Source organism: Triticum urartu, chromosome 7 (assembly GCF_003073215.2).
Source record: "Triticum urartu cultivar G1812 chromosome 7, Tu2.1, whole genome shotgun sequence".
NCBI classification, from domain to species: Eukaryota; Viridiplantae; Streptophyta; class Magnoliopsida; order Poales; family Poaceae; genus Triticum; species Triticum urartu.
In genome coordinates this window covers 37,151,876-37,160,575 of record NC_053028.1, presented here as the reverse complement: position 1 = coordinate 37,160,575, position 8,700 = coordinate 37,151,876, and positions in this window count along the sequence as shown.

The following is an 8,700-nucleotide window of genomic DNA, read 5'->3' as shown; positions in this document are numbered from 1 at the left end:
ATATACAAGGTTATAAATTCTATGTATTCTTAGGAGAAGTTCGACCAAATGCTAATTAGTTACCGGGCAGTGAAAACAGTATCATCATTTGAGTAGAATATTAAAAGACGTTGAGTACATAGGTGAAAACAAGCGATTGCAAACGATTTGAGAAAATTTTCACAGACGATTGCATCTTGATGGACTGAGCTTTGAGCAATATAATGTGATACCATATTATTAGAAAATACATTAGTTTTGTGGCATTAGATTATGATTTCATCTAACTGATATGCATAGCTTCTTTAGTAATCTCCATATTTCTAAATGTATATGCTTCACAAACGTCTCAATTATAGTGTTTCGTATTAGAAAATATATTTATTCCTAATATAGATTGAATAAAAAAGATTACTAGCCCGTGCAAATGCACGGGTTGACGACTAGTTCACATAATTGTGGAAATCCATCTTTTGTTAATGTCGATGAATTGTCTCTGAGTCCATCAGCCACCTCCTCATCATCTCCTTGGTTTAATGACGAACTCTTGATTCGGAACTCGCTTCCATAGTTCATTTCCCGAGAATCTTGCAATGCCATCTCATCAAATTAAGTTGCGCCTTTTTCTTCTCAAGCATCCTAAGTCTGAGGTACCCTGACACCTATTGGATCTGGATCTCGGTCAGATATGATGGTTGGGACATATTTCCAAGAGTTATAACATTGGTCTCTACATAACCTGGTAAGGCGGTGTCTTTGCTTAGCACCCCTGGCCAGAAGACCTATTGTTATAGTATATGTATCCTCTTATCAAGGTCAGCCATTCTTCCATGAGGAATTTGTAAGACTTATTCTATAAGTTGTTCCTGATGGATCCTTTGTGAATCCAAAGTCTGATCTTTACCCAATGACCATCTCAATGCTATCTCGAAGCATGTCGGTTGTGACAGCCTGGTTTTTGCCGTCTCTTCTTTTCTGATTTTTTTATTTTGTTTTGATTTGAATTTGGAGTTTTGAATGACTTCGGTTGGACTTAAACACTTGGGCACCACCTTGACTTTCACCCAAGTGACTCATTTCCTCTCTAGCCATCATTTCTTCTCTGGTCAACCTCAAAATAATATTATGAATATTTTTCTTAAATGAAAAATATTCATTTTCTCCTCTAAAACCCTAACCAGCCACTTGTGCTCCAAAGCAACCCCAATTTTTCTTGCCCACAAAAATCTGAGAAAATTCCCAAATATTCTTTGGACACTAGGGCACCTTTCTGAGCAAAAATATTGCATCACTTTTTGGAATATTTTTGCTATAGAAAATATTTTCTTTTCTGGACATAAATGGTAGTTTCTACAGCAACTACCATTTTACTTGCTCCAATGCTGCTGAAATTTCTTGTGCATCACTACCTTCCTAGATGACTACTAACCTCCAAAGCTCAGCTCCCAACTCCTAGTAGATTGACCACAGTTAACTCTCAAAGTTACTATCCTGAAACTTACCATGAAGTAACACTCCATCTTACAGCACCTAAGCTCGACTCAAAGCATTGGCTCAACCCTAAACACTAAGGACTACACGCCAGACATGAAATCGGGGCCAGCCGTGGCGCTATGCGAAGTGCACGCGGTGACCACGCGTGTGCATGGTGCCAGCCGACTAACCGACGCACTCTGGGTGCCGCCGAGCACTCTGTGCGTCGCGTGCTCGCTTTCCAGGCTGCCGCACCTCGCCAAACCTCGCCACCATCCCTGTCTCTACTCCCTTAACTCCCCCTGGCGCTCGCCGACGCCGGAGCTCGCCGCAGCGAGCACGGGTGCGGTCCGGCCAATCGCACAGTGCATCGCACACTGTGTTCGTCGCCAACCCCCTCGATCCTATGCTCATCCTCGCCCACCCATAGTGCCTGCGTGAGCTGCGTCGCCTTCCCCCTCGCTCACTGACGCCGTTCATCACCGGGCGCCGTGTCCAGGTGTCCTCCAGCGGAGCCCGATCACCTCCTCTCATTCGCCTATAAATGCAGCCCTCCCCAGCCCTCTCGAGAATCACCGACTCACCACACACACTCCACAAGACCGTAGGAAGCCATAGCCCAGCCGGGCAGGCCTCGGGCCGCCGTTCCTGAGCTCGAGCTCGCCGGTGATCCCCTCGGGTCGTCTCCACAGCTCCAACCCCTCCCAGGCTCGGGCCACTCTTCCAGAGCCTCCGCCGTGCTTCAGTGGTGTTGTCTGACCTGGTTGGAGCTACTGGTGCAGCCTCTAGTCGCCGTCATCCCCAACTCTGGCAACCTCCGCTCTCTACCACTGCTGGAGAGGTCCTTTCCGAGAAAATAATTATGCTAAGATATTTTCATGGTTAGCTTGCTGAATAATCATAACCAGAAAAGTGTTATGAGTTCCTGGTATGTATGGTTAGTGCTTGATATAGTTGACCCGTTATTGTTCAAATGATAAGTGATGCATGCTTTATGATTGCATTTGCATGGCATATCATGACACCGATTACTTTTACTTTAAGTTGAACCTGATAATAACTCAACTTGAACATATCGTTGATCGGGTCATGGTGCCACTGAATCGAGTTTTTTCCAGTGCAACCACATTTGCCTTTATGGGAAGGCCTTGATTCGGTCTATTGTCATGCCTCTGGTCGGTGCCTCCAATGAGGGAAGGTTATGGGCGTGCGTTACCCTGGCCCGGTAAGCAGAAATAACCTTGTGTGCCCGTTGTTGTTATGGTACCTTGTCCCCTTTTGGGACCATTTATGTTTGCCACGATGGTGGCCGTTTGCCATGATGGTGGCCGTTGGTGTCTTTTGTAGACACCGGGCCACCCAGGACTTAGCCCAGTGGGGAGTCGGAGTGGTCGGGAGAGTGTCATGGCAATAGAGGGGTTCTGTCGGAATGCCGTTGGTCCACCCGAATGGGAGTGCGAGGCCATGGGTTCCGTGGTGCGGGTACAGTGCTCTACCTCTGCGGAGTGTATTTAATCTATCGATAGCCGAGTCCACGGTTACGGGCACGCTCGAAAGTAGGTCACACCATGGGTCAACGTTTAGATAATGTTGCACACTAAGATAATAACTTTGCACTATTGGAAAGAGGATGGTTGAGAAACCAGTTGGTTGATGGAGACCAAGTTGTTGTTCCGTCTGTGATCCGAGAAAGATCACCGTTTGGTTACGAGGTAACCCGATTAAGGACCAAGTTGTTGGTCAGTTTGTGATCCGAGAAAGATCACCGTTCGGTTACGAGCTAACCCGATTAAAGGCCAAGATGTTGGTCTGCTTGTGATCCGAGAGAGATCACCGTTTGGTAAGCAAGTCCGAGGGACTTGAGTCATGATATCATGATCACCGCATTTCTAGTATGATTTTGCAATAATGATTCACTTGGTTAATTATCATGATATTGTTTGTCATTATGTTTATGCTTGTTGTGAGCTTGCAAGTACATTCAATGTACTGACCTGGCGTGTCATGCCAGCTTTCAGGAAAGTCTCGTTGGAACAAAGTGCTGTCCGAGTCTAGATCGTGTCCACATTGGTGTCCCTGTGCTATGGAGTCCCGCTTCATCGTCGTTTGCTACCTCTTGAGCACTGCGTTGGTTTTTCCCTTAAAGAGGAAAGGTTGATGCAGTAAAGTAGCGTAAGTATTTCCCTCAGTTTTTGAGAACCAAGGTATCAATCCAGTAGGAGACCACGCTCAAGTCCCGCGCACCTACACAAACAAATAAGAACCTCGCAACCAACGCGATAAAGGGGTTGTCAATCCCTTCACGGTCACTTATGAGAGTGAGATCTGATAGATATGATAAGATAATATTTTTGGTATTTTTATGATAAATAGAAATAAAGATGTAAAGTAAAATAAAATCCAATAGAAATAGCTAAGTGTTGGAAGATTAATATGATGAAGAATAGACCCGGGGGTCATAGGTTTCACTAGTGGCTTCTCTCAAGAGCATAAGTATTACGGTGGGTGAACAAATTACTGTCAAGCAATTCATAGAATTGAGCATAGTTATGAGAATATGTAGGTATGATCATGTATATAGGCATCACGTCCGTGACAAGTAGACCGACTCCTGCCTGCATCTACTACTATTACTCCACACATCGACCGCTATCCAGCATGCATCTAGAGTATTAAGTTCATAAGAACGGAGTAATGCTTTAAGCAAGATGACATGATGTAGAGGGATAAACTCACGCAATATGATATAAACCCCATCTTGTTATCCTCGATGGCAACAATACAATACGTGTCGTTTCCCTTTCTGTCACTGGGATCGAGCACCGCAAGATTGAACCCAAAGCTAAGCACTTCTCCCATTGCAAGAAAGATCAATCCAGTAGGCCAAACCAAACTGATAATTCGAAGAGACTTGCAAAGATAACCAATCATACATAAAAGAATTCAGAGAAGATTCAAATATTGTTCATAGATAAACTTGATCATAAGCCCACAATTCATCGGTCCCGACAAACACACCGCAAAAGAAGATTACATCGAATAAATCTCCACGAGAATCATGGAGAACTTTGTATTGAGATCCAAAGAGAGAGAAGAAGCCATCTAGCTAATAACTACGGACCCGAAGGTCTGAGGTAAACTACTCACACATCACCGGAGAGGCTATGGTGTTGATGTAGAAGCCCTCCGTGATCAATGCCCCCTCTGGAAGGGCGCCGGAAAAGGCCCCAAGATGGGATCTCACGGGTACAAAAGGTTGCGGCAGTGGAATTAAGTTTTCGTGGATGCCTCTGTTGGTTTCGGGGTACATAGGTATATATAGGATGAAGAAGTACGTCAGTTGAGCAATGTGGGCCCCACGAGGGTGGAGGGCGCTCCTGGGGGGTAGGCGCGCCCCCAGCCTCGTGCTCTCCTGGTTGATTTCATGACGTAGACTCCAAGTCCTCTGGATCACGTTTGTTCCGAAAATCACATTCGCGAAGGTTTCATTCGGTTTGGACTCCGTTTGATATTCTTTTTCTGCGAAACACTGAAATAGGCAAAAAACAGCAATTTGGGCTGGGCCTCCGGTTAAGAGGTTAGTCCCAAAAATAATATAAAAGTGTATAATAAAGCCCATTAAACATCCAAAACAGAATATAATATAGCATGGAACAATAAAAAAATTATAGATACGTTGGAGACGTATCAAGCACCCCCAAGCTTAATTCCCGCTCGTCCTTGAGTAGGTAAATGATAAAAATAGAATTTTTGATGTGGAATGCTACTTGGCATAATTTTCAATGTAATTCTCTTAATTGTGGTATGAATGTTTAGATTCGAAGATTCAAGACAAAAGTTTAATATTGACATAAAAATAATAATACTTCAAGCATACTAACTAAGTAATTATGTCTTCTCAAAATAACATGGCCAAAGAAAGTTATCCCTACAAAATCATATAGTCTGGCTATGCTCTATGTTCATCACACAAAGTATTTAATCATGCACACCCCCGATGACCAGCCAAGCAATTGTTTCATACTTTTGGTGTTCACAAACCTTTTCAATCTTCACGCAATACATGAGCATGAGCCATGGACATAGCACTATATGTGGAATAGAATGGTGGTTGTGGAGAAGACAAAAGAGGAGAAGATAGTCTCACATCAACTAGGCATATCAACGGGCTATGGAGATGCCCATCAATAAATATCAATGTGAGTGAGTAGGGATTGCCATGCAACAGATGCACTAGAGCTATAAGTATATGAAAGCTCAACAAAAGAAACTAAGATGGTGTGCATCCAACTCGCTTGCTCACAAAGACCTAGGGCATTTTGAGGAAGCCCATCATTGGAATCTACAAGCCAAGTTCTATAATGAAAATTTCCCACTAGTATATGAAAGTGGCAACATAAGAGACTCTCTATCATGAAGATCATGGTGCTACTTTTGGAGCACAAGTGTGGTAAAAGGATAGTAGCATTGTCCCTTCTCTCTTTTTCTCTCATTTTTTATTTGTGGCCTTTCTCCTTTTTTATGGCCTTTCTCTTTTTTTAGTCCGGAGTCTCATCCCGACTTATGGGGGAATCATAGTCTCCATCATCCTTTCCTCACTTGGGACAATGCTCTAATAATGATGATCATCACACTTTTATTCTATTACAACTCAAGAATTACAACTCAATACTTATAACAACAATATGACTCTATTTGAATGCCTCCAGCAGAGTACCGGGATATGCAATGAATCAAGAGTGACATGTATGAAACAATTATGAAAAGTGGCTTTGCCACAAATACAATGTCAACTACATGATCATGCAAAGCAATATGACAATGATGGAGCGTGTCATAATAAATGGAATGGTGGTAAGTTGCATGGCAATATATCTCGGAATGGCTATGGAAATGCCATGATAGGTAGGTATGGTGGCTGTTTTGAGGAAGGTATATGGTGGGTTTATGTTACCCGCGGAAAGTGCGCGGTATTAGAGAGACTAGCAATGGTGGAAGGATGAGAGTGCGTATAATCCATGGACTCAACATTAGTCATAAAGAACTCATATACTTGTTGCAAAAATTTATTAGTTATCGAAACAAAGTATTACATGCTCCTAGGGGGATAGATTGGTAGGAAAAGACCATCGCTCGTCCCTGACCGCCACTCATAAGGAAGACAATCAATAAATAAATCGTGCTCTGACTTCATCACCTAATGGTTCACCATACGTGCATGCTACGGGAATCACAAACTTTAACACAAGTATTTCTCAAATTCAAAACTACTCAACTAGCATGACTCTAATATTACCATATTCATATCTCAAAACAATTATCAAGCATCAAACGTCTCATAGTATTCAACACACTCATAAGAAAAATTTTCTTTACTAATCTTGAATGCCTATCATAATTAAAGCAAATTACCACGCTATTTTGTAGGCCTCTCAAAATAATCTAAGTGAAGCATGAGATAACAATAGTTTCTATAAAACAAATCCACCACCGTGCTCTAAAAGATATAAGTGAAGCACTAGAGCAAAAACTATATAGCTCAAAAGATACAAGTGAAGCACATAGAGTATTCTAACAAATTCTGAATCAAGTGTGTCTCTCTCAAAAGGTGTGTACAGCAAGGATGATTGTGGAAAACTAAAAAATAAAGACTCAAGTACTACAAGACGCTCCAAGCAAAACACATATCATGCGGTGAATAAAACTATAGCTCCAAGTAAATTTACCGATGGATGAGGACGAAAGAGGGGATGCCTTCCGGGGCATCCCCAAGCTTTGGCTTTTAGGTGTCCTTAGATTATCTTGGGGTGCCATGGGCATCCCCAAGCATAGGCTCTTGCCACTCCTTGTTCCATACTTCATCAAATCTTTAACCAAAATTTGAAAACTTCACAACACAAAACTTAACAAAAAATCTCATGAGCTCCGTTAGCGAAAGAAAACAAAACATCACTTCAAGGTATTGTAATGAACTCACTATTTATTTATATTGGTGCTAAACCTACTGTATTCCAACTTCTATATGGTTTATAAACTATTTAACTAGCCATAGATTCATCAAAATAAGCAAACAACACACGAAAAACAGAATCTGTCAAAGACAGAACAGTCTGTAATAATATGTAACTAACGCAAATTTCCGGAACTCTAAAAATTGAGCCAAAATAGGACGACCTAAATAATTTGTTTATTGATCTGCTTCAATTGTAATCAATATTATATTACGTTCTGGTAATTTTTAATAATTTTTTTCGTGAACAGAAAGTTTCTGGAATTTTCAGCAAGATCAAATAACTATCACCCAAGAAGATCCTATAGGTTTGACACTAATCTTTCGTGAACAGAAAGTTTCTGGAATTTTCAGCACAAACACTAATCTTTACCTAATAATAAAGGACGGAATCTTTCATAGTTCTCCATATGTCATCCCTTTATCTCCGTTAATTTTATGTTAACTTGAAAGATCGACGGTTGAGATTTAAAAGAAGGAAGATTCCTCTTTTTTTCTCTCAAGGTAAGGTTTCCTATTCCACCTCTTTTCTTCAAGCTCCTATGATTGATGATCGATCCATCCTCTCTCGCGATAGAGCGATCTCATCTGGTTGGGCCCAAGTGGATCAACCCAAGCCCAGTGAGCCCTATCATTCTCATGATCATCTCTCCTCTCCCGATGACTGAAACCCACGTATGCACGTCTCCAAAGGAAGGAAGATAATGCGGTCTCTCCTTCCCTTCGATCGAGCCCTAGATGCCCTGATCCAATGGCTCTTGTTCTCCAACCTCCTTGACCTCTTCAGATTCTGAGTACGCAAGAAGGACGACACGCGTGGAGGACACATCCTTAGCTAGCACGGTCACCACAAGGACTATGCAAGAAGGACGTCGCAGCATAGATGACGTGGAGGACGCAGCCCTAGCTAGCACGGGCACCACGGCGACACGGACAATGCAAGAAGGACGACGCAGGGGATGCAATCCTAGCTAGCATGGGTACGACAGGGATGAAGCAAGAAGGACAAAGCGAGACGGACGACGTGGAGGACTCAGCCATAGCTAGCACGGGCACCACAATGATGCGGACGATGCAGATGCAACACAAACGACGCGGAGGACGCATCCCTAGCTAGCACGGGCTCCACGGCGACGTGGACGATGCACCCGCGACACGGAAGACGCAGGGGTCGCAAATGCATGCGACGGGTCCGCCAAGTGCGTGCAATGTTTCCATGGGGTTGTTAATGCCTTGCA